The sequence below is a fragment of the Lagenorhynchus albirostris genome, chromosome 5, assembly GCF_949774975.1.
Source record: "Lagenorhynchus albirostris chromosome 5, mLagAlb1.1, whole genome shotgun sequence".
Lineage (NCBI taxonomy): Eukaryota > Metazoa > Chordata > Mammalia > Artiodactyla > Delphinidae > Lagenorhynchus > Lagenorhynchus albirostris.
The window spans coordinates 48986834-49010575 of NC_083099.1; the positions used below are offsets into that span (position 1 = coordinate 48986834).

A 23742-nucleotide genomic window follows, 5' to 3' on the forward strand; every position below is an offset into this window, starting at 1 on the left:
GGGAGGGATTATTGCCTCTTTGGTTTATCTGTGTTGAATCCATAAATCAAATGAACTAATCTTTAACTGCCAGTTCTCTCATGGACCAGCTCAACCTATTATGCAGTTGGGAAACAATCAGCAATTTAAATATTATTATGAACAAAGTAGAGATAAGAAGTAAACATATGTGTACCTACAATCCTGCAAACCATCCCCAATTGGGAGCTAATAGCGTTATACAATGTCTTGGAAAGTTATATCATGCAATGATATCTTGGACTAAATTGTAGGAGAGTCATGAAAGATTCCAAAGGCTTCCATGTGCAACAAGGCTTAAATTTATATGGCAGGATTATTTATTGGAATATTAATTTATGTTTGTTCTTTATTTTTCCTTTCTCATTTCAAACACATCGTCAAGCCCTTGGTATTTCCTTGCCTCAGTAACTTACACAGCACAGAGAGTTAAAGTTACTTGATGCTAGTGATTCCTCTGGACATTTGTAAAAGCTAAAATCCTTGAAGAAATTAGGTGAGTTTTCCAGAGGAAAAAAAGAGAAGACAGTGTCTTGGGGTGCACCAAAAAGACAGTGAATTTCCTCCAGACTGCGAAGTGGTAGAGATCAGAGGGCCTCTGCATGGAGCAGTGCCCTGGGGGAGGTGGCAAGACCATCTTCGAGGGAAGAGCAGGGTAGAGTAACTAGCAGTCTGGACACTCAACACCGGAGTTCTAAGGTATCCCCAGAGCAGCACAGCACCACACCTGTAGTAAATGATCACACCGTATCAGCCTTAAGATCTTTATGCAACATGGGGCTGGAAGGAAGCATAAAGAATAATGACTGAGCTTGAATTTCCCACCAGTTGAAGGAGATTTCAGTTATCTTAAAGCAAATAAACATGTTTCCACTAAGATTCCACTAGGATTATTCCACTAGGATTATGGACTGAGAGCCAATCCTAATTTGTTCAATTTGTAGACCTTCAAGGGAGGGAACCAAGAAAAATGGGTTAAAATTACAAGAAGACAGATTTCAATCAGACCCATCCAAAGGTAAATGGATTACCTTAAATTCCCCAGCATAGGGGCTCTAAGATAGCCTAGACAGTCATGAATTAATGATGATATGGAGAAACTGTAGCTTTAGGTTGATGAACTAGATGACCCTTAAGATCCTACCAACCCTACAGTTCTATGAATTAGTAAAATCTTCCAAGATAGTTTATTGAGCTAGAGGGTAGAAAACCTGAGTTCTATCCCTAATTCCTTCTCTGATTCTCTATGGAAATTAATTAACTATAAAACCTATTAACAATTGTCCATCAAGCACTGACTTCTCTTAAAGTTTTGTGAAGTGCAAAGTGATTGTACATGCAAAAGTATCTTTCTAATGAGGTGCTTGGTTCTTGATTCAAACAATGAGATAATGCCATTTAAACCAAGCACAGAACCAAATCAGGACCCAAACTTATTCCTATGAGACATTTGATCTCAACATAACAAGCTTATTATCATTCAAGTTCAGCATATACAAAATCTTGCACATTATCATCTAGTCTCAAATCGAGTCTCCTGCCCACTTCCCCATTTCCATTAAACATAATATTTCCCCCAATTATCCATATTCAAGGTTCTAAAATAACATAGATATTTTCTCTCCTTCATCCTCAGTCTATTCAGTCATTAAATGCTGTCCATTCTTCTTGTAAGATTTGTACCTTCATCCCATTCTTTCAATCCATGTTTTCATTCCTGAATTTTCTAACAGTCCTCTAACTGGATCTTCAGACTGCCAACCTCTTTCCAGTATCCCTCAACACTGAGCCTGTACAATGCTGCTGAATTTTTCTTCCTGGCATATCAACATTCCTGTGCAATAGCCTCTAATAACTCCTAATGTCCACAAGTAAAACCTAGAGTTCTTAGGCTTGGAATAGAATCTCTTTCATTTTGAAAGCAATCTTATTTCTCTCTTAATCTCAACACTCCTCAGTAGGAGCCCCCAGGCCAGAAAAAGCTTATCCCTGACTTCTGAGCTCAGTGGTTCTTCCTGCCAGGCTACCCTATCTCAGTCCCTTTGCCCATCCAACTTCTAGTCATTCTCTATGTCAACTCCCAACTTATCTCTTTGCCATCCCATTTAGCATAAATATCCCCCTTCTTTGAATTCTCACATAATTTCCTCCCTCAATCTGATGATCAAATAATTCTGCCTATTGTTACCTAGAGTTTAATATGAATAATTCTTTTATTCCAAACTAGGAAATAGACCCTTAAAGGGAAAACTCAAAACACACTTCTTAGGAATTCTCCAAGTGATCCTCATGAAGGTGCTCAAAAAATATTTGTTACATAGATAATCAACCTAACGTATAATTTTATTGAACTACTAAACCAAACCAATATTTTTCTACCAAATATAGGAAATTATTTTGATCCTGAAAAGCATCTTTAAACCCATAGAAATGGAACACTATAGATTACAAACTTTTCTCCAAGCCCAACATCAAAAGAAACTATTTCAATAATGCCCCCAAAGAAATACTATCAGAGAAATATACTTCAGGGTCCAAACACCTTTGATAAAGTCTATCTAATTTTATTCTTCAGGGAGATTTTTCATTTCAACCTAAGAGCCAAAAGTTCACTAGCACTCTTGATACAGCTAAAAACATATAAAAAAAAATCTCTAGAGTTGTAACATTTAATTACTACAAATGCAGAGTTATTTTACAGATTCTTAAAGGGATTTATCAATCAATGTGAAGATTTTGGGTTTTTTTGAGAAGTGCTAAAAATTGGAAGACATTGTGTAATCTATAGACTTATCCATTTAAGCAGCAGGAAACAAAAATGCTTCCAAATGAATAGAACTATTTCCTCCAGTAATTATCCATTAAAGGTCAGTAAAATCTCCCCTGTTGCCTCAAAGGGTTAAATTAGTCATACTGTCAGTTCCATCAGAGTGATCTCAAATCTTAAAAAAGGATAGAGACAAAGCCATCTGGGCCCTCCCCCTGACATAGCTGACCCCATGCCTTTGAGTTACCCACAAACTTTCCCAATGCATAATTTCTAAACTAGTGAGTTTGGATTTTAATTCCTGTGGTGACAAAATACACGTGTGCCCAGGCTGCTGCACAGAAGAATTTGAATTTAAAACCTGAATGCAATTTTGCTTACAATAGCAAAAAAATCCAATTAAACCTAAAGAACAACTTACATAGGTCAAGCAAATCCAGGAGAAAGACTTACGGTCCTATTCATCCACATGCAGGCGTTAAATGTACATGCAAACTCAGGCAATTTGTTTTCAAGCCACTGTTAATCTAGTATCAGCTGAATTAAATATAAAAAGGGCTGTGGTAACAAAAAATGGAAATATAAAACTGCTGAGTTTTACGTATCAAAACATGCAACAATATTTCAACGTAATCTAGCATTATGAAATTTTCAACAGCAAATGCAGTTTATCATACTGCATTGAATATTTGCATAAACCAAAGTAAACTACTGTCTCCATGTACATTACTCAAGAACTATCCAAAAAGCTCCTAAAACATTTCATCTAAATGACAAACTAACTCAATTATCATATCTCCATTAAATCTCTGTTATTGAGGAAAAATTGGTAGATTTTTTCCCTGAGCTGTAACTACAGTTAATTAAAGCATTGCTCAGTTATCATATTGACAGGTTGGACACATTTACAACAGGTTAGTAGCAGGTAAGAAGTGCTATATACATCAGTGCTCCCATAAAGATAAATAACCCTTGTAACTTCTTGGATCTGAACTGCCTGCTACTGGAATTTGCTTCTTGCATCCTTTAGGTGTGTCATTAACTGAAGGAGGACAGAAGGACAAGCTTATTGTTCAATTTGAGGCAAATGACTTGGGAAATGCTCTTGGAAATCAAACTCTTCAATTCAACTTTTAGGTGTTCTGATATCCCTGGAAACCAAGAAAGCGGCCACACTTGTATTAGACTGTATTTATTTCTATGACTCTGAATAACTACCATAAGGTTTCCACTTGAAGAGACGCATTTTGAAAACGTATCAGAATCTGCAAAGAGGAAACTGCAGAAATAATACTGATAATAATAACTTCTACAGATGTATCTATGTTTTCTCACAATCCAATGAGAAAACTATGGTGAGAAGAATAACCTTCCATTTTGCAAATGTGTAACCTGATACTCAAGGACGCTAATCCGTATATACAAAGTCAGCTGAGACTAGAACCCAAGTGTTTAAATCCACTCCTCCCTTTAACTTGTAGGCAACTTGCTTTTTTTCTTTAAGGATACGTTTTAAAGTTTGTTTTTTCAAAATTGTGGCCCTACCATGTGAATAGTTTATTTTTTCACCTTTTCACTTGATATATGAACACTTTCTTATGGTTTTAAAAATATTAAACTATATTTAATTGCTACATAATATTCCATAATATACATCCATAATAAGTGAACTATTAGCATAGTATTTATTTATGTTGCTTCTAATTTTCTGATACCATAAATACCACTGAAATGAACGTTCTTTCATATAAATATTTATTTTCATCTATTTTAATTTCCCTAGGTTAGATTCCTGGAAGAAAGCTTAGTGAGTATTGACAGATTGTTTATCAGAGGTGTATACCAGTTTATACTTCTAGCAACCATACTGGCATTTATTATTATGTCTTGTTTTTAAATTTTATTAATACAATGGAAAAGACTGTATATCTATTGTTGCTTTAATTCACATCTCAATGATTACTAAGACTAAATATTTTTGTCATTTCTATTTCTCCTTTTGCAAGTTATTCATTGTTTTTAATGCAGCTTTAATTGGGCTTTTATTGGTCTGTCTTATTAATCATAAAGAAATGAGCCCTTTGATATAGTTTTTGCTACTATCCCCAGTAGATCATTTATCATTTGTTTTTTTTAATGGGGTTTTCGTTGTACAAACTTTTTAACTTGTATGGAATGAAGTCTATTTTTCCTTTGTGATTTTTACATTTTTCTTAGAAAGTCCTTACCCATCCTAAGGGAAAAAAAAAAAAGATTCTCTTGTATTTTCTTTGAGCTTCATAGTTGCTTTCCTACCAACCTTGGATTACCAATGATTTACTGCTGAGTGAAAAGCAGAGAAAAATGATTTCATTTATTTGAGCTCCTGTGAACGGCAGGCTAGGAAAAAAAAATGCCATTTCACTCATAATTCTTTGGTTCTTATTTGCAAGGCTGGCCTAAAATGCCTTCTCTTTTTGTGGGTTTTACATAACTCACCATTTGTTTAACTTGGCCCCTCTGCCTAGTTTAACTGCAAATCTTCTGGGCAGATGCCATTCAAAATCCTGAGTTTCACCATTAATAGCATTCCGTACCTGTCATATAATACTTATCACTCAGCATTATCATTAGTGATACTAACATAAATAATTTTCCTCTCTACTCTTCTTCACATGATAGAAAATATTTAGCAACTAAATAGAGTTTAATATTAACATTAAAAGCATATATATGTAGTTTGACTCTAAGACAAATTTCCTTAGACATTAAATAAGAAATCTGTTCTATATACTCAGCTGTACACACATACGCATATAATAGACACATCCATGTGCATTTGTAGTGTGCTTGTGTGCTCACTAATCTTAAAAATAGGCTGAGACAGAAACATGGTTTGAAATCTCAGGCAGACTGGTTGAGATCAAAACTACATGAAACAACTGCCAGGAGGAGACCAGCAAGGGAATTGAACAGATTAGGTAACTCAGAAATTTAGACATTTCCCCCCATTATGTTCCTCATTGCAGTTTTGTAATAAAAACATGAGCAAACTTCAAAGGAAGCTCTGTAGTAAAGGTTAATTGCTACTAAAGAAGAGGGTGGGCCCGAGCGCCAGTACTTTGTGCCCAACTTGAGAGCAGACAGGAAGGATTACACGTGGCTGAGAGCTGCGGATGCGTGCCCAGCTCCACGAGCAGAGCAGGCGCTGCCAAACCTCAAGCCCCACCGGGGAACTCCTGGTAGGACGTGAGCGCATGAACACGAATCCAAGAGTTGGTGCCTGCTAACGGTAGGGCAGGGCGGGGCGGGGCGGGGCGGGGAGGGAGGGGGAAGACATCAATTTCCTTCCAAAATTCAAACCGGACATGCTCTTCTTCCCTTGTTAGGACAATTCCAGAGCGTTGACCGAGGCCTGTTGCCGAGAAAGCAGAGGAGCCAGCTCTTCTGTGCACCAGCAACGCAACCAATCAAGGCGCGCTGGGCTTGGGGAAAGGGTGGAGCCCAAGTCATGCCAGATGCACAAACAGAGCAAAGGAGGAGGCTCTGAACTGGCCAGCAGAAAACTGTGAGAGAATGGCCCCAGATAATGAAATTTAAGATCCCAACGAAAGGAAACTAGTAAAAGTAAGAAAAACGAATTGCCAGAAAACTGACTTAAACTAGCTTTGAAGCACCGTAGAAAGGGTCCAGAGGCACAGGCTGAGAAAATAGAGGCATCTAATAGAATGGAAGCTGCTGATGGACATGGTCTTCAGAGTGAGCTGCCTCCAGCAGAGAGGGGTGAAAAGAAAGTAGACCTCATGGAATCCGCTGACACTGGATTGCATTTGTAGAATCCATGTCTCTGGAGGCCATTATTTTTGTGAAATAACGTATCAACGTGGTTTGGCACATGGAATTTTTTCAGTGATCTTCTAAGCTTCCTTGCACCTCCAGTATTTGCTACTTCCTTGTACCAGAGTATTCCATTTCTTCCTTACGGAACTTTTTCCCCCAGGGTTTCCTAAAAATATTCTGTTTACGGGCTGTCAAAAAGACCCTAAAATTATGAAAGAGTGTTGGGAGGCAAGCGAGGAAGATGGCAAAAAATACCACAGGAGTTGAAAGTAAAGGACCAAATCAGTGAACAAACATTTATCTTTCTCTTGGGATTGTGGCATATCCCTTGCTTGTCCTGGGGTTTTAAATCTGGTTAAGAGTTTCACCACACTCCTAGGAATTTCACAGACATTTCACTAAAGAAGTATGGTTTGTGAATTAAACTGGTAGCTTCTAAGCTCTTATGAAATGGGTTTGGCCACTTCCAAAAGTTCCTCATCAGAGATGGAATTAAGTTTTTTAAAACTGGTTAGGGAAAGTAATTGTCAGAAAATTCATAGTTGAGGTACCAGTAAAGCCCTTTGGTATCTACTTACAGAATCTAAAACAGCTAAAATAAAGACATTAAAGCTCTGTGAGCACTGCTCCAAGGAAAAACATGACCTGGTTAATGTTTGGCTTATTCTGTTGTTAAGGGAGACCCGATCACCAATACCCACTGGAATGACCAGGTAAGAACAGACTTATCACATATCACATACTGTTTCTTTTACATTATAACTATGTGCCTCCACTCTCTTTTAGCAAGACAAATTTTTAAGAGACTTTTGGCAACCTTTGACCTGATGGCTTTTCTCATAAGCTTTTTATATCCCCAAAGTGATTTTCCTTCAGATTCATTTAGAGTAAAATAGAAATGCCCTGAAATTATGTCGCAGCAGACTGGGTGGTTACTCTCAGGCAGTCTGAAATGACCAGAGTACAGCCTTTCAGTATTCAAGCCATATCTACAGTAATTATTTGCCAGCATATCTAAAAGAAGGCAGGCATTTCCTGTTGCACACAAATGGGACACTCTTATCTAAATTACTGTTTAAACAGGTATTTAAGAAAAGACTATCACAGGCAGGAATTTACTGATGACGGAACACATTAGTTTAGGGCTGGACACATTAGTTGAGGACCAACCATTGTCAGGAAAGGAAGCATATCAGCATCAGGAAGGTATAGGGAATATTTTATAACTCCCATATGGGTCAAGTTGGGGGATTTGTAAACTATGCCGTCTGCACTCAGGAAAAGCAGGAGTGGCACAAGCCCTGACGTGGAGGTCCGGATTCCGCGATAAGTCTTCACTGCCCAGAGTAACCTCAGAGCTTGAGACTCATAGCTTTTGGGGTCCCTGTTTCCTTATCCATAAAATAAGCACATTGGACAAGTTCAGCCCCAGGTCCATTCCACTCAAGCAATCTCAGTTCTACATAATGAAAACCAAAGGATGGTCAAAGTTTGGTATACCAGAAGCTTATAAAATATATTTCCTGGAAAGACACTTTGAGAATTGGTTTGGTCTCTCCCAACATGTAACCTAGGAGAGACTGTACTCTGGCTGCCCAACTTTGTTCTAACCAGTAAAACTGGAATTTATTCCCAGTAGAGGCTTATAAAACTGGGCTGTTATTCTCACATTAAGTAGACTGCCCTCTGGTGAGGACTGTGGTTTACGTGTGGGCAGAATGTGTGGTTTACTACCTCTAATTTGTTTATGTTGTTGATGGTGGTTTCAGAAGAAAGCTGCAGCCCTTCACATGCTAAAGAGTGACCTGATTTGCTTCCTTTAAAAAAAAAAAAGTGTTTAAAGCTGGGGAGGAGAGCATGAGGGTGCATTAATGTGCCATTGCTAACAGAGGAGCAACTGGGATCCCTCTGACCACAGAGCTGCTTCATCCAGCTCTGCATGTGAAATGAGAGCCCCAACTTGTTTATTATAATTACCTAAGTGTGGCTTGGTGGCTTTTGGCAGAGATCCTTGCTGCCTCCAAAGGAGAGACCAAAACTCAGGAGCTACAAGTTAAAGGAAGGAGCAGGGAGTGTATTTTGTAACAAGGAGACTGAATTCTAACATAAACTAGGTAAAAATATTCAAAACAACCCTCAAAGATGAAGATCAAAAAGTAAATGAGATTGCCCTCCACTTTCTACTATATAATAAACAAAGATAGGTGTGCAGGAGAACTGAATAAACAGTGTAAATATAAGTTCAAGTTCATTGTCACAGCTAACTTGATGCAGACCCTTCCCTGTTGCTACAAAACAGAAGAGCTTTCTTATAGCCAGGAGTCCTACATAAAGAAAAGAAAATAATTATGCATGTCTGGCAGAAGAGGGAGTTGTAGCAATGGCTTGCCGATAAAAAGGAATGTGAACAAGCCATAGAACGCTAACCTAACCACACTCTGAGTTTGATAAGGAGCAGAGAGTGCCCAAAAGAATGAAATTGTGTTAGTCTCAAAATTAGGTTTTATTTGAAAGTGAACAATGTTCCTTGTTCTCACAAGGCTTGGTAACAAGGACAACAACGTATGATCTTAAAGTGATTCTGTGGGGAAATTCCTTGATTTAGCTGATTTCAGCTTGGACTCTCGCCCCATTGCAAATACAGTATCTTCAGTGTAAAATAAGTTTAGATGATTCCAAGGAGTGCAATTTTCTGCCCCTATTTCAAACTCTAAAAGCCCCCATATGGAGTTTCCCAACACTACATCATATTAAACGTAAAATCATTCAAAACCATGGGGATGGATGGAGTGTCACTGAAAAACATAAAGAAAGGGTTTTTTATAATTTGAGAAAACATTATACACTTAGATAAAAAATGTTTTCAGGAAAAATATGAACAGATGTAGCATGTATATGTGTATACATACACTAAATAGCACTTATGATTTGAGAAGGGGTAATTTCAACATTGCTAAGTGGTAACACAAGCTAGGTATTTAAGGGAATGATATAATATTACAACTTCATAGACTACCAAACTATGTATGGTCTCTGGAAATTGTCATTATCAACATGTACAATAACTAGTAGCATTAGGTGGTCTGTACAGTATCCTTCAAGTCTAATTGAGTCACACAGTCTAAGACACTTGATGGGCACCAGGCACTGCCTCCTAATGAGAACTGACTTTTAGAGAAAGGCATTCAGGACCTCTTCTATATAAATTACTATCGTTTGCAGCGAGAGAATTATAAATGTTTGCTGGCAAAAAACTAAATTTATTTACAAACTGGGTCTAATTTACTCATGGCTCCAGTACAATCGGCTTTTGTCGAAATATTTATGTTATCTGTACTTTTGCCTCACTAAACTCTACCACAATCATAAACACTGTTGAAAAATTATTTGCAGTTAGCAGGATTTAAACTACCCATTATATCACCAGCTAGTGCCAGTAAACTTTTGCACTGGTTGATAACGTTTCCTGTGGAATAAATATACATTTGACTGTCAAAATCTTTGGTGGGCTCCATACTATGAAAGTTAAGTATTAAACAGATGTCCCAGACTTCACCAGTTTTGTGTGACTGCTTCAGTCACACATTCCAATTGAAATTTTGCGGGTAGATAGACTACAAAAGTGCCCAGATTTCAATTCTTTCCTAGCATTAGGAGAGGAATTAGATGATTGAAGTGTTGGGGTGATACTCTTTGCCCAAGATGCTACTTCTCAGACTTAGTCATTTATCCACCCCAAAACATTGATTTGGTACCATTCTGTGCCTGGAACTGTGAAAGTTGCTATGGCTAGGTATAGAGTTGAATAAAATCAAACTTCTGCCCTCAAGAAACTTAGAGTTGAGTAGTGAAGACAGAGATGGTAACAGGTATATGACTATGCAATAAAATAAGATCTAAAATGAGGTTAGGAAGAGTGATGGCTGTTAAGAGTTGAATATAAGTAACTGCAATTGGGCATGCCAATCTACAGAATTAGGTGAAATGGGTAAAGGGGGTCAAAAGGTGCAAACTTCCAGTTAAAAAATAAGTAAGTCATGGTGACGTAATGTACAGCATGGTGACTATAATGAATAATACTGTATTGCATATTTGAAAGTTGCTAAGAGAGTAGATCTTAAAAGTTCTCATTACAAAAAGAATTTGTAATTAGGTATGGTGAAAATGTTAACTAGACTTACTGTAACAATTACTTTGCAATACACACAAATATCAAATTAGTACACCTGAAACTAATATAATGTTATACGTCAATTTTACCTCAATAAAAAATGGAAAAAAACAAGAATAAATCTCTTCTTTCAATTCTTGGTGGAAATGCAGTTGTCATTCACATTCATTTCTTAGAATCACCACGTTCTTCACAGTAACATAAGGATCAAATAAGGGATGACTGGGACTTCCCCAGTGGTACAGTGGTAAAGAATCCGCTTTCCAATGCAGGGGATGTGGGTTTGATCCCTGGTTGGGGAACTAAGATCCCACATACCGCGGGGCAACTAAGCCCGCGCACCACAACTACTGAGCTCGCGCGCCTCAACTAGAGAGCCCGCGTGCCGCAAACTACAGAGCCCACGTGCCCTGGACCCCGGGCGCCACAACTAGAGAGAGAAAATCCACACGTCACAACTAGAGAGAAGCCCGCACACCACAACAAAAAATCCCGCATGCCTCAACGAAGATTCCGTGTGCTGCAACTGAGACCCAATGTAGCCAAAAAATAAATAAGTAAATAAAAATTTTTTTAAAATTCTTTTAATTGCATCAACTTAAAAAAAAAGGGATGATTTACTCTCACGGCTTCTAAATAACTCAAAATGATGAAATGAACAGGTTCTAAAACAGCATTGCCCACATTTCTATTACAAAATAAGCCAAGAAGAAAACTACATGGAGAAGTGGATGGTTTCCCTGTCATGTAACTAGTAAAAATGTATTTCTGCATGGTCTACTTCACTGCAAAAAAACTAGAAGTTCTCCTGTGAACCAGGTGGGACTGCTGGGATGCCAGTGAAACTCCCACCAGCCTATAAATGGCCCAAACCACAGCATTTACCTTCCAGTTTGAATTGAAAGTTGTGCTAAACAGACCAGAGGTAGTTCTGCTTGACCTCAGAACAGTGCTGTATGCAGAGGGAAGCCCGGCCGGATCACCCTGGAGTCTCCAATTTAAAGCAACAGTTGTCAGAGAAAACGGCAGCACTACTATTTTCTGGTGTCCCACACTATTCAAAGATGATGTTCCTTTCCCAAATAATATCCACATATGCCTATGATGGTCAAAGTAACTTAACTAAAAGCAAAAATAGCAAAATAAATTTGAGAGCTGTATTTATGTGGTGGAAAAAAATCTCAAAAAAAGAATCTATTCATCAAGGTGCTTTGCGAAAGAGGAATACCCAAAACCTGTTACAAATATTTGTAACTTCATATTTCGTAGTATATACATAAAATATTGTGTTGCCTACTTATATCAACATTATCTAAAATGACTCTTACTTCGATCCAGGTATTATTCTCCAGAATAAGCAAAATCTCAGTGATTTTGTTTTATGCTTTTGCTGATCATTTTATGGATTCATTCCAATAAATCTTCTTTAACAAACTGCTTTTTAAATAGGTTATAGCTGTTGAGTATAGCTAAGTTAATAGTTGAGCTGTTAAATATAGTTAAGTTAAAATCTTTTGGAATCATGTTGCTTGACTGATGAAATAACTGATTGCAATATCCATTTTTTCATAGCATTGTAGAATCTCAGAGCTAAAGAAGCTAGAAAATCATCAGTGTACTCATCTAAACATGTAAGACGCTTATTGATTCAAATATATTGTTCATCAGTCCATGTAAACGTATATAAACTATGACTGCTTGAAAGGAAAAATTGGAAATACTGTAATTCTATCAAAAGTATATAATGTTAAGAAAATCCTCTGGGGGCAGGAGAGATTCCTAAAGCATATGAAATAATTATGCAATAACTTAACAAGCTTCGTGCTGTTTTTATTTTTGTTGTTTTTGTTGCTCTCCCTGTTGTATTACTCTATCTACTTCACTCAACTTTTTAATACTCATCACCACTATTAGATCTTAGCGACTATGATCCAACACATACCACAGACCGTTAATTATTTAGTCAACAAGACTTTTATATGCAAAGCACCACGTGGGGGGTCACAATAAAAAGAATAAAGTGAAATTGCTGATTTCAAAGAACTTATAATCTAGTCAGGGAGGTAAGACAAATGCCCAGGAAGAATTAACTTGTATAATACAAAGCTGCAATGAATAGAGTCAAGTGAATGGTATAGAAAACAAGAACTACAATAATAAACACTAAAAGTGATTTCCTCTTTTTTAAGAGAAAACTGAAGTGGCAGATGGCTAAAAATTCTACCTGTGATAAAGACAGATAATTGAGAGAATTGTGAAACAAAAGGTTATAGACTGCGGCTGAGCCTTGGAGAGGTAATGACTTTTAATTGGATTGAGTTTATCATATTCACAGAGGTACAGCAGACACAGAAGAAAGGATTAGAGTGATTTCCACTTTCCATTATTTGGCATAATGAGAAAACAGAGGGTGGTCCACATCTCTCATACATATTATGAGCCATAGCAGATGCTTAGCATGTCAGTTTTTGGTAGCAGTGAGCTTTCCTAAATAAACACATTTATTTGGACATAGTTAAGTCAAAAGAAGTCACCTGGCAAAAAAAGGTTACAGGTCATTCATTTGAATAGTGCAAAGGATTTATGAATTTTTAAATTAACCCTCCTAAAACTCTACACCATTTCGAACAGTAGGGTATATCTGCATTTGCCTTCAAAGTTTAGCCAGCTTAGAAGGGTCAAATGAAAATACTTGGCTAAAGAAAAACCAGCTGAGCAGACTTTCTTTCTTCTAGGTATAAAAGGGGTGCATTATAAATTCTTTCCAAAACAGCATTATTTACATCAAGTCAAAACACATACAAAAAACAAACAAACAAAAAACTTGTGTAAATATGTGGTGAGTCATAAAAGGATCAGGCAATTTGCCCACCCCAAATTCAAGTGAGCCCAAGTAGTAAAGTTTATGAAAGCACACCTCCACCAAAGTTCTTCTGGACTATAAGGTGATGAGAGCAGGGAGCATGGCGCCTAATGTACTGTAGAAACCCCCTGCCAAAGTTTCTAGGTCATGATAATAATTTAATGTGTAGTTCATGACTCAGAAATGTCAGACAGGGCTTCCCTGGTTGCACAGTGGTTGAGAGTCCGCCTGCCGATGCAGGGGACACGGGTTCGTGCCCCGGTCCGGGAAGATCCCACATGCCGCGGAGCGGCTGGGTCCGTGAGCCATGACCGCTGAGCCTGCGCGTCCGGAGCCTGCGCGTCCGGAGCCTGCGCGTCCGGAGCCTGTGCGCCGCAACGGGAGAGGCCACAGCAGTGAGAGGCCCGCGTACCGCAAAAAAAAAAAAATGTCAGACAAAGCAAACTAGTTGTGCTAGAAGTAGTGAATGGAATCTTTTTATTTCTCTGAGTTGAGAAAGTCTAACAGATATTTGCAAAAGGCATCACACAAATTGTGCCTGCCGTCTGTTTAAGGATACAGTAAAAGTGTCCCACTGAAGGAAGGGAAAGTGCATGCTGAATCTACACATGCTTCTGTACACACATACACACACACATACACACACACACACACACACACACACACACACTCCAAATGCTCAAAATCCTAATAGATGAATTTAACCAAATGGAATCAATTCAGAGTTTGTACCGTGTCCTCACATTGCAGCCTCTTCAAATACATTTGTTAGAAGAAGAGTAAAACTAGACAAACAAAAAATCCCTATTGGGTAAACCATATATTTATCCTTTCCTCGAGATTTTTACTGAGTCCTCCTGGAAGGAAGATTGGTAAACCAACATCGAATATTGCCAACTAAATTTGATTCTCCAGCATTTACTGCAACACCTGCTATGAACCAGCTGTACTTTGTAGGTTGTAGAATGTAAGCTTCACGAGGGTAGGGACCCTGTCTGCTTTGTTCACTGGTGCGCCTGCAGCACCAGACACTATGGCACTATGGTAAATGGTCAATAAATACTTAAAAGAATGAATAAATATAGGAATAGATAAATACAGAAATGAGCCTTCAAGGAGTTCAGAGACAAGAGCAGCTATCCCAAACCAGACTGTGCATCCAAATTTCACGTGGAGCTTATTTTTTAAAGTACAACTTTATGGCATTTCTAGATCTAGCAATAAAGAAGCCTTGTTCATATGACAGAATCATTCTTCATAACATCTCCAGCTTCCTAGTATATAGCCTCAACCCACAATATCACAAGTAAATTCAGATAAACTGTAAACCACAGCCCCAAGCCAATTCCTGTTTAAACCAGAAGACCACATGGGATTCAAGTCCACCTCACTAGGTATGTGGCCCTGGGAAAGTCTCTCAATCTAGTTGAATCTCAGTTTATTTACCCATATCTGACATTTGCTCAATATGGGAGCCTCTAGACACATGTGGCAACTGAGCCTTTGAAATGAGGCTACTCCAAATCAATAGGAGCTGTAAGTTAAAATTATACACCAGGTTTTTAAAACTTGGTACAAAAACTGTAAAATATCTAGTTGATAGTTTTTGTATATTGATGACATACAGAAAGGATACAATTTGGGATACAGTGGGTTAAGTAAGAGATACTAGTAAGATTAAGTCTCCCTGTTTCTTTTTACCTGTTTTAATGGAGCTACCAGATATTTTTTAATTAATATGTGGTTCTCAGTTATATTTCTATTAGACAACACAGGTTTTTAATATACTTGTGACAAAAAATTACAGTACAAATCAGAAGGAATCATTCATTTGAGCATCTTTCGTATACTTTAGAGGAAACTGTGAATGCCAAAAGTCAATATCATTATTATTAGGAAAGATTCTCTCGTCTCTAGGTCTTAAGTGACAGTTCTTAAAGGTCAGTGTCTTTCAGATCCACCTGCATTCAGATAACAAAAGGTAATGAAATGGTTCGTGAATGATTCATTCTCTACCACTCCCCTAGCAATAATCTCTCAATAGACACTTGTTGAAACCAAATGTGAAAAGATCAATGTGGTCATTGACATGGTACAAAAAGATGAGTTCTTCTGCCAAGAGCTGTGTGATGATGCAGGAAATAGCCTGGACTGAGTATGGTTAGAGGAGGCATTACTGGCCAACGAGCAATAAGCAATATTTGATAATGGGAAATGATAAACTTTTCCCATGATTTTAGCCCAAAATGCACAGAAGAAAAAGTCATGGGATTAATTTATCTCTTCTCCTATCTCCTGGGTAGGGCAGTTCAATTCCTCCCACAAATATCCCATTTCAACACTTCAAAAAGAACATGTGCCTTGAAAGATAAAAGAATACAATAAAAGAACACGAAGAACTTTCTTGCTGTCTTTTCATTACTAGGGTGTAATTGGTGAACATCCAAAAACACCTCTTAAGTCTCAGCTGATGGATGAAGATGGAAACAGGTACACTTGGGATGTAAATACCTCACAATACCCTGATAACATTCCCAAGACTTTTAAGAAGTTCAGTAGTAGGAAGACGGGCAAACCCACCCAGAGTTCTCTCAGAGTTCTATTATGCGAAAGTGAGGAGTAGCCAGGGTTCCTTTGGGGTAGAAAATTAAATTGTCATATGCAGCTTATTCTGTACTCTTACTAGATCATGCCTCTAGACATTTATGAATATTAATTGACATATTTACTGCAATGTAAGGCAGCTGCTAACGTAACATTCCAGCCTTTGTTCCAAACCTTGTATAATTTTCTTCCAGGCTGTTGATTTTGGAGTAGCTGTGTAAGCCTGGTGAACTGCTAGCAAAGAGTGATCAATCAACACTTTGAAAGCTTCTGGTTCATCCCAATACCTGGGAGCTACTTTGATAAACAGCATTCTTGGAACTATGTAAAATGTATGTGTGGGAACATGGCAGGTTATTGTTCTTATTTTTTATTTATATTTAAACAAAATATTCTGTTTATAACAAATCCCCACTTGCTCTAAGATTATTCTGTCCTGAACTCAATTCACTAAAGCTCTGTGTGCACTTACATCAATGTTTTCTTTATAGATTTAATGATGGCCTCCAATTTATCCACATTTGGGGGCACATTAATAATAAAAATATAAAAATTCCCCACATACCATCTTAAGACCTGGATAAAGGGATTGAAGAACGTCTAAGACAACTGCGTTCCTGGATGCCTATAGGGTGCTAAAGGTGCATCATTCTCCCAAGAAAGTTTTATCCTGGGTCAAGATTGACACTCATTTTAGAAAGATTTTGGAGGGTTAGAGCTCATCAATTTTCTTCTCAAAAATTGGTCACAGCTTTCTGGAGACCTCAGAAAATTCTTTCATGATTGGTCATAACCAATTTGCCCATCTTATGCCTTTAATGCATCTTATAATCTAGCCACAATAGTCTATTTCACGTTCATGAGTGTAGAGTTTGGTTTCTCTGTGTTGTTTTCCTTGACAACCTTCTGTTCTTGAATGTCCTTTCCTCATTCTCCATCACACTGCTCCCTAGCGAAGCCTACTGCTGCTCTGAGAGCAAGGGATGGAGCAGTGAGCAAAACCAGCAATGCCCCTGATCTCAAGAACCTTACAGCCTGGTGGGTAGAGGGAGAAAGGAACCAACGCATAGCTGGACAATGTGAGAGAATCTTAGGTGCTGAGGAGAAAATTAAGCAGTTAGAAATGTGGTGGGTGACTACTTTAGATAGGGAGGGCCTCACAGAGGACACAACACTCAAGATTTATACATTGAAACTCTTTCAGATCCAGGTTAGATGTCATCTCATCTGCTAAGGGTTTCCAGTCTACATGTCCACCACCTCCCCAAGCAGAGTGAGCGCCTTCCTTTTTGTATCCCAGAGAATATAAAATGTACCTCAGGATGTATTCTTCTGTCATTTACCCTGGTGCTATTATAGTTAGTTGTTTTCATGTCTATTTCCCCGTTTTGATTTTCAGCTACCTGAGGGCAAGGGCTATGTCTCAATTATCTTTATACCCTCCTCCAGTGCTGTGAATATAGTAGCTGCTCAAATTCAAATTGAACCAACTTTAGAAAATGCTAGTTATGAGGACTTTTATCTTTAGAAGCTGTACTTTGTAGCTCACCCAGCTCTGTATCTTAAGCAGATTTTAAAGGAAGCTATTACCCACAAAAGTCATTGCCACCACTGGAAAAGAGGTATTTTTTAGAGGATTTCTAAACTATTAAGCATTCAGAATACTTGCTCAAGTAGGTGATAATTGCCAAGTGCTCTTGCAGAGGAGGTTAAAGTTTGGAAACAATAATCTTTTCCAATAAATTTCATACAATTACCCCTTGATCCAAAAAGGGAATTCTCAAGCTTTCTGTTTGAAAATATCCACCCCCGCCCCGCCCCGCAAATTGAGAATTCCCCAGTTGAAGAGAATCAGAAAGAGAGGCTTTTGGTTAATAAACTAGAGCACTGAGCTGAACTTTACACAACACAAGCTGGATTTCACAACAGCCAGTGAGAGTAAGCACAGAGTTTGAAAATTCTACCAGAAAGTTTTGGGTTTTGTTTCTGTGTTTTTTTAATAAACACTTGGCTCTTTTGTTCTGAGCTTAAAGACTGTGCTCAATAGAGTCCTCTATTCTTCAAGTGACACCTTTAAAAAAATAAATAAATTGCTCAAATACAAGAATTAACGAGACAAATTTTAAAATGCCCTTTTCTGAAGAATCCAAGTGTTCTTACTTATGGAATCTGATTCTGAAATTGCAATTTAATAAATAAGCTCCCAACCCCCTACCACAAAAAGGAATGTCTCCAAGTTTAGACTGAGGTAGGATAAATATGCCACATTCTATTTCAAATACCAAGAACAAGGTAAGTATTTTCCCTGCTGCTTCCCTGCCCTGTAATTTGACATCCATTTTAATGATGCTTGCTTTATTGCTTGTCAGAAAAGTGAAATGGCCTGTCAATTTTATGGAGTTTCTCCTACCTTTTGGATGGTTATATTACATTTCGAAATAAGTGTATAGCTTGCCCATCCCCTTTTATTTTTATCCTAAATGGTGCATGTGTGGGTTGGGTACTTGGCTGCCCGTGGAATGAAGTCATAATTTCAGGAGTCCAGGAGAATGGATCAAAATCACGCCAACACTTTCATGGATGGGTATATGCTGCTAAATGGATGTTTACCTAGAAAAGTCATCATCTGGCATGCAGCATAGCGAATGCTCCTAAGCAGCTAACTCATGTATACTAAACAAATTTGGCTTCGCTGCTGTGAGAGCTGCCCTGTGGAAATTCTCAACATACATTTGTTTGATTGAGCCGTCATTCCCGGTTGATCTGCTGATGATCTGTGTCACTTTGTTTAAATGTCCTAATGTGGTTTTTTCTATATATACAGTGAAAAGCCAGTATGTTCCTGTGATGGATTAAATAGAGGTGAAATTTGAGAGTGACTCCTGTTTTTGATTCCTGTGTTCTCAGACAGGTGGGTCTGGAATGATCAAGAATGTCACATTCAAACACAGGGAAAAATATGGAGCCCTTTTGATTTAAAACACATTATTGTAAAAATATATTTGCTACTGTGTTCTCTCTGTACAAGAAGCTATTTAGGATCCCCCACCTAAACAAACACCATATGGGTTAATTCTCAGCATCCTTTTCAAATGTCCAAACACCAAGGATACAAAACTCACTGCCGGGAAATGCGGTCTGAGAGAAGTGAGCAAGGCCCATTTCTGATGCATGGATTTGAGAAATCAAATGCAATGTCAGGTTAGAACCGAAGCTCCCGATCTCAAATATCTGACTAATGGTTCAGATGGAAACCCAACACCACGGTGCCATGCAATGTCTGAGGCACTAATCAAGCGACTTTCCATGGCTAAAGCACTTCCTCCAGCTAATCTTCCTAGCTAGGCTCTCAGCTTTAATAACCTATGGGATCTGCTGTTAAGTGTGGGGATCTGGGCACCATCAGCACTGATGTCTCCACTCTGCCAAACCCCAGACAACACGTGATGCACACGCGGTCTCCCCACCCAGCTCCTGTGGATGTGGCAGACCAAGGCCTGTCTTAAGCTATGTCCCCCACCCCAAAAATACATTCCTGACCCAACCTGCTCTCATACCTGAGACCCTCCCTGCAATTAAGCATCAGTCCTTTGGGTTAAGGAGAGTCCTCCTGACTATTGATAGTTTGTTTCTTTCAAGATGCATTTAAAAATATCCTATGGGCCACACAGACACTGAGTTTGCACTCTAGAAGCCCAAATGACTGACCTCATTCCTGGCCTCAAAGAGCCACAGTCCAGGAGAGAAGGAAGCTGTGCAAATAAAATATAGTACCCATGATCAACCAACTATGTACAAGGTGCAGAAGAGAAAGGAATTCATTCAGAGGGTGAGAAAGGTTCGGAAAGGCTGCCCAGGGAGGGTGACACCTAAGAAGGGTGTGAAAGAATAAAGATAGTTTCAAAGGAGCTTCCCAGAGAAAAGGCAAGAGAAGAAAGACCATTCCAGGAAGAAGAAGGAGCATAGTTTAAAGTGTGCCCAGCTTAGTATGGGCATGAGACTAAGGGTTTCTCAGAGTCACCTGATTTACAGTGGGAAAGGAGGTAGATAGAGAAGTGAAGGAAAAAGCAATGAGCAGCCAGAGAGTCAAAGACCTCTATGCCATGTTCTAGAGATCGGACCTTTCTCCTATTATGAATGTGGTGCTAGTGGAGAGTCTCAGGGGGGAGAATGGAAAGATCGGAGCTGCGTTTTAGGACGATCGCTCTGACTCAAAGAACAGGAGACGTTTAAGAGGGATGACGTAGAAGGCAGCTGAACCAGTCAGGAGCTATTTCAATAAACCATGAGAAAGACCGCAAAGCCTTTTTTAAAATGACAGTGATAGTGGAGGATGAAGAATGAGAGAGAGAGAGAGAGAGAGAGAGAGAGAGAGATTTGGGAAGTAAAATTGAGAGAATCTGGTGAAGGAGTGGGGAAGGACATAAAATAACCCTGATGAACCAATATACTACATCATGAGTTAGTTTACCAGTGATCAGTAGAGTCTGCCACTCTGAGAGATGGCACACATATGGAAGATGAGAAGACAGAGGCTGGGATGCCAAACACTGGAATAGGAGCCTTGGGAGGTCAGGAGACAACAAGAGAACTCTGGGTACCTAGAGAGTGAAGTCACAGTGGAACCAAGGGACTTTTCCCTTGATGTAAGATTCCATGAAGATCAAAGGTCAGCACAGAGACAGGAGGGAAAAAATGTCATTCTTGCAGGTACAAATAGAGAAAATGCCAGGTAAGGCATTCAAAGTTATCTTCACTAGGTCCAGCAGACTCTTAAGGAATGTGGATACCATACGAAGCCTCATTCCTTCAAATTAGTAACTATACTTTTAATGTTGATCACTCTTAAGTTCCTACACTTTAAGTTATTCAGTATATCCTGGTAATCCTAGCTCAGGTACTTGGCTTCACAAGGTGCTTGCCAGATATACAACCCCTTCCTTGCTCAATGTTGCTTGAGATGGAATTCCATGCAAAAAGCTCCAAAACAACTCCTTATCTCATGGTTTTGACAGAAATTTATCAGGCAAATTCGACTTAGATGTAATTTTGCACCCACACTTGAGGATTTTGAGAAAAAGAAATAGTTTAATGTCAATAAATCTAATGTATTAAGATAAATTTAAAAACGCGGTAAGTGAATACACAAAAAATCTTGCAAATCTACATTCTCCACCCATTGCCCTTCCCTTCTCGCCCTCTGCCCAGAACTCCAAAACTCCAAGCATATGGGGGCAGGGGGTGGTCCTCAGTTCACATGTCCCTCAGCCCAGGTGCCTCCTTCCCCAGAAGTTGCTGATCTGTTTGATATTATTTAATGGCGTATTTTCTTAGTAAAAGAAAAGAGCAAAGGGAAAAGAGGGAGAGGCTGAGAGTTGGGTTTTATTTATTATTGTTTGACATTATTTACGATTATTTTAATTTCGGTCCAACATCCCAGGAGTCTCATTGCAATGGGTGCAACAGATACCAATAAAATAGCATCACGTGCACATATGTATATGTCTACTTCCTTTTTTTGCATTGCGTGCACATATGTATATCTGTCTATTTCGTTTTTTACTAGTCATATTTTCTCTTAGACACACAAAGCAAACCCTGTCAAATTGCAATATACTTCTAGACATTCTGCTTTGGATTTTTATGTTAATAAGGATAAAAGAAGGAAGAATGAACTAGAAGACATCTATTTGTTTTATGGACTTATTTGCACCATCCAAAAGAGAATGGAAATAAACCTCTTTTAGGGAGGCATGTGTTTACGATTTGATGCCATCAAAAGTGAATAAAATAATACGAAGTAAAATAAAAACAAGATAGCAGGGATTCTATATTAATTTACATAATCCTGAGTGATTAAGACACAGATTTTAAAAAAGAGATTTTTCCTTTTTTTTTTTTTTTTGCTTTTGAGAGTTAACCCCCTGAAACAGAAGAAGGCAAATTTTAATTTTAACTGGTAGACATAAAATTGGGATTTATGGTTATATTGGATATAATTGGTAATAATGTGTACATATACCTAGATTTGACTCTCTCCCTAGTTTCTTGAGAAAATGGAAAATGGGTAAAATTTACATTCTTGGCTGCCAAAGTGCTTTGCTTGGGAACTGAGAGGCCAATTTAGTCTTTACTGAGCACCCCAATCTTACATAGGACTCTCTAGCAGACTGGCCCTGAGATCATATTGCAATAAATGCTTTTCTATAGAACTATGAGAATTCTCCTGATTCTGGAGTTTTGAAACATTTTTTTTAAATAATCAAAAACCACATTTCTTCCTAGGTTAGAGAGCATTTGAAAGAAAAAAAAAGATACAAGGGATATATAGCGAGGGTTTTATTGACTGTCTCCCCCTAAAACACACACACATACAACACACCCCACAGTCCTTCTTTCTTTGACGTGACAAAACCCAATCCTTCCCACGATGCAAATGCACACAGAAGGAAGGTCAGACAACAAACAGTCCAGAGAGTTTTGTCAAAATTGTTAAAGCCTGCAAACAAACAAAAACTCAAAATAAATTAGAAATAAACTCCAAACCCAGCCAAACACCAATTAAGCTGAGGAAATCCAAAGCAAACAATGCACAAATCTTCCCAAGTGCTGTACAGTTACTTCCTGCTCCTAGCCCGCCGCCTTTGGGGGCTGCTGGAGGAGGGACCCCCCCAAGTGCAGGCTGCCGGGAGGGCTAGCTCCCTGGCAGCCTCCTGCTCCCCTCCCACTGCCCGGCTTCCTGGAGCCCTGCCCCAGACCGGAGAGCTCCACGCAGAGCGCGGGGCTCTGGCCACCCCGCCAGCCTGGTATTTGGCTCCTTAGTCACCCAGCGCATAAGTATGATGGATGATGATGGATCACAGCCCCACCAAAACCGTGTGAATTTCCCAAGGCTGCTGATTATTCTAATCGAGCCCCCAGAAGAAGCACAGAGCTTCACAAAAGCCTCCAAGGAAACCTCTCATTCCCCTTGTCTGCCTGACACAGACCCCACTACATAAAGAACCTGGCCCTGATACGGCCTCCTGTCTCTGACACACAGATCTGGGCCTCCACACTCATTGTTCAGTGATATGATTTAGCCCTGAATGAATTTTTAATGAACACCCAGAGTTATAGCTCAGTGGAATGGCCACTCCAGCTTCTCCCAGGGGAAGATAACAGTTTACGAAGGCTTTCAGGTCACAGCTTTTCTAACGTTCTCTTGCTCTGCTAGACAGTATGGTCAGAAAGCTTTCTTCTTTATTGTCTAGTCTCCTCTCTCTCTCTCTCACGTCTCTCTCTATGGCTGTCTCTGTCTCTGTAACTCTTTAGATCTTTCTTAAATCACAAAGGTCTCCAAGAGATATCATTATATAAGGGAAAGGCACAATGATAGAATTTGTTCATAACAGATTAATAATATCATGACTAGATCTCTACACGCAGAACTGAATTGTATATGTTGTAATAATGAAGGCTACAAAACAGAAAAATACAGTACTACTAAATTTAATTATG

The 23742-nt window shown here is 38.8% G+C and overlaps 1 protein-coding gene across 8 annotated transcripts in view; it reads right to left on the reverse strand.

Moving 5' to 3' along the window:
- MECOM (MDS1 and EVI1 complex locus) overlaps positions 1-23742 on the reverse strand; it is a 566851-nt gene that overhangs the window by 287853 nt on the left and 255256 nt on the right. The window lies entirely within an intron of this gene.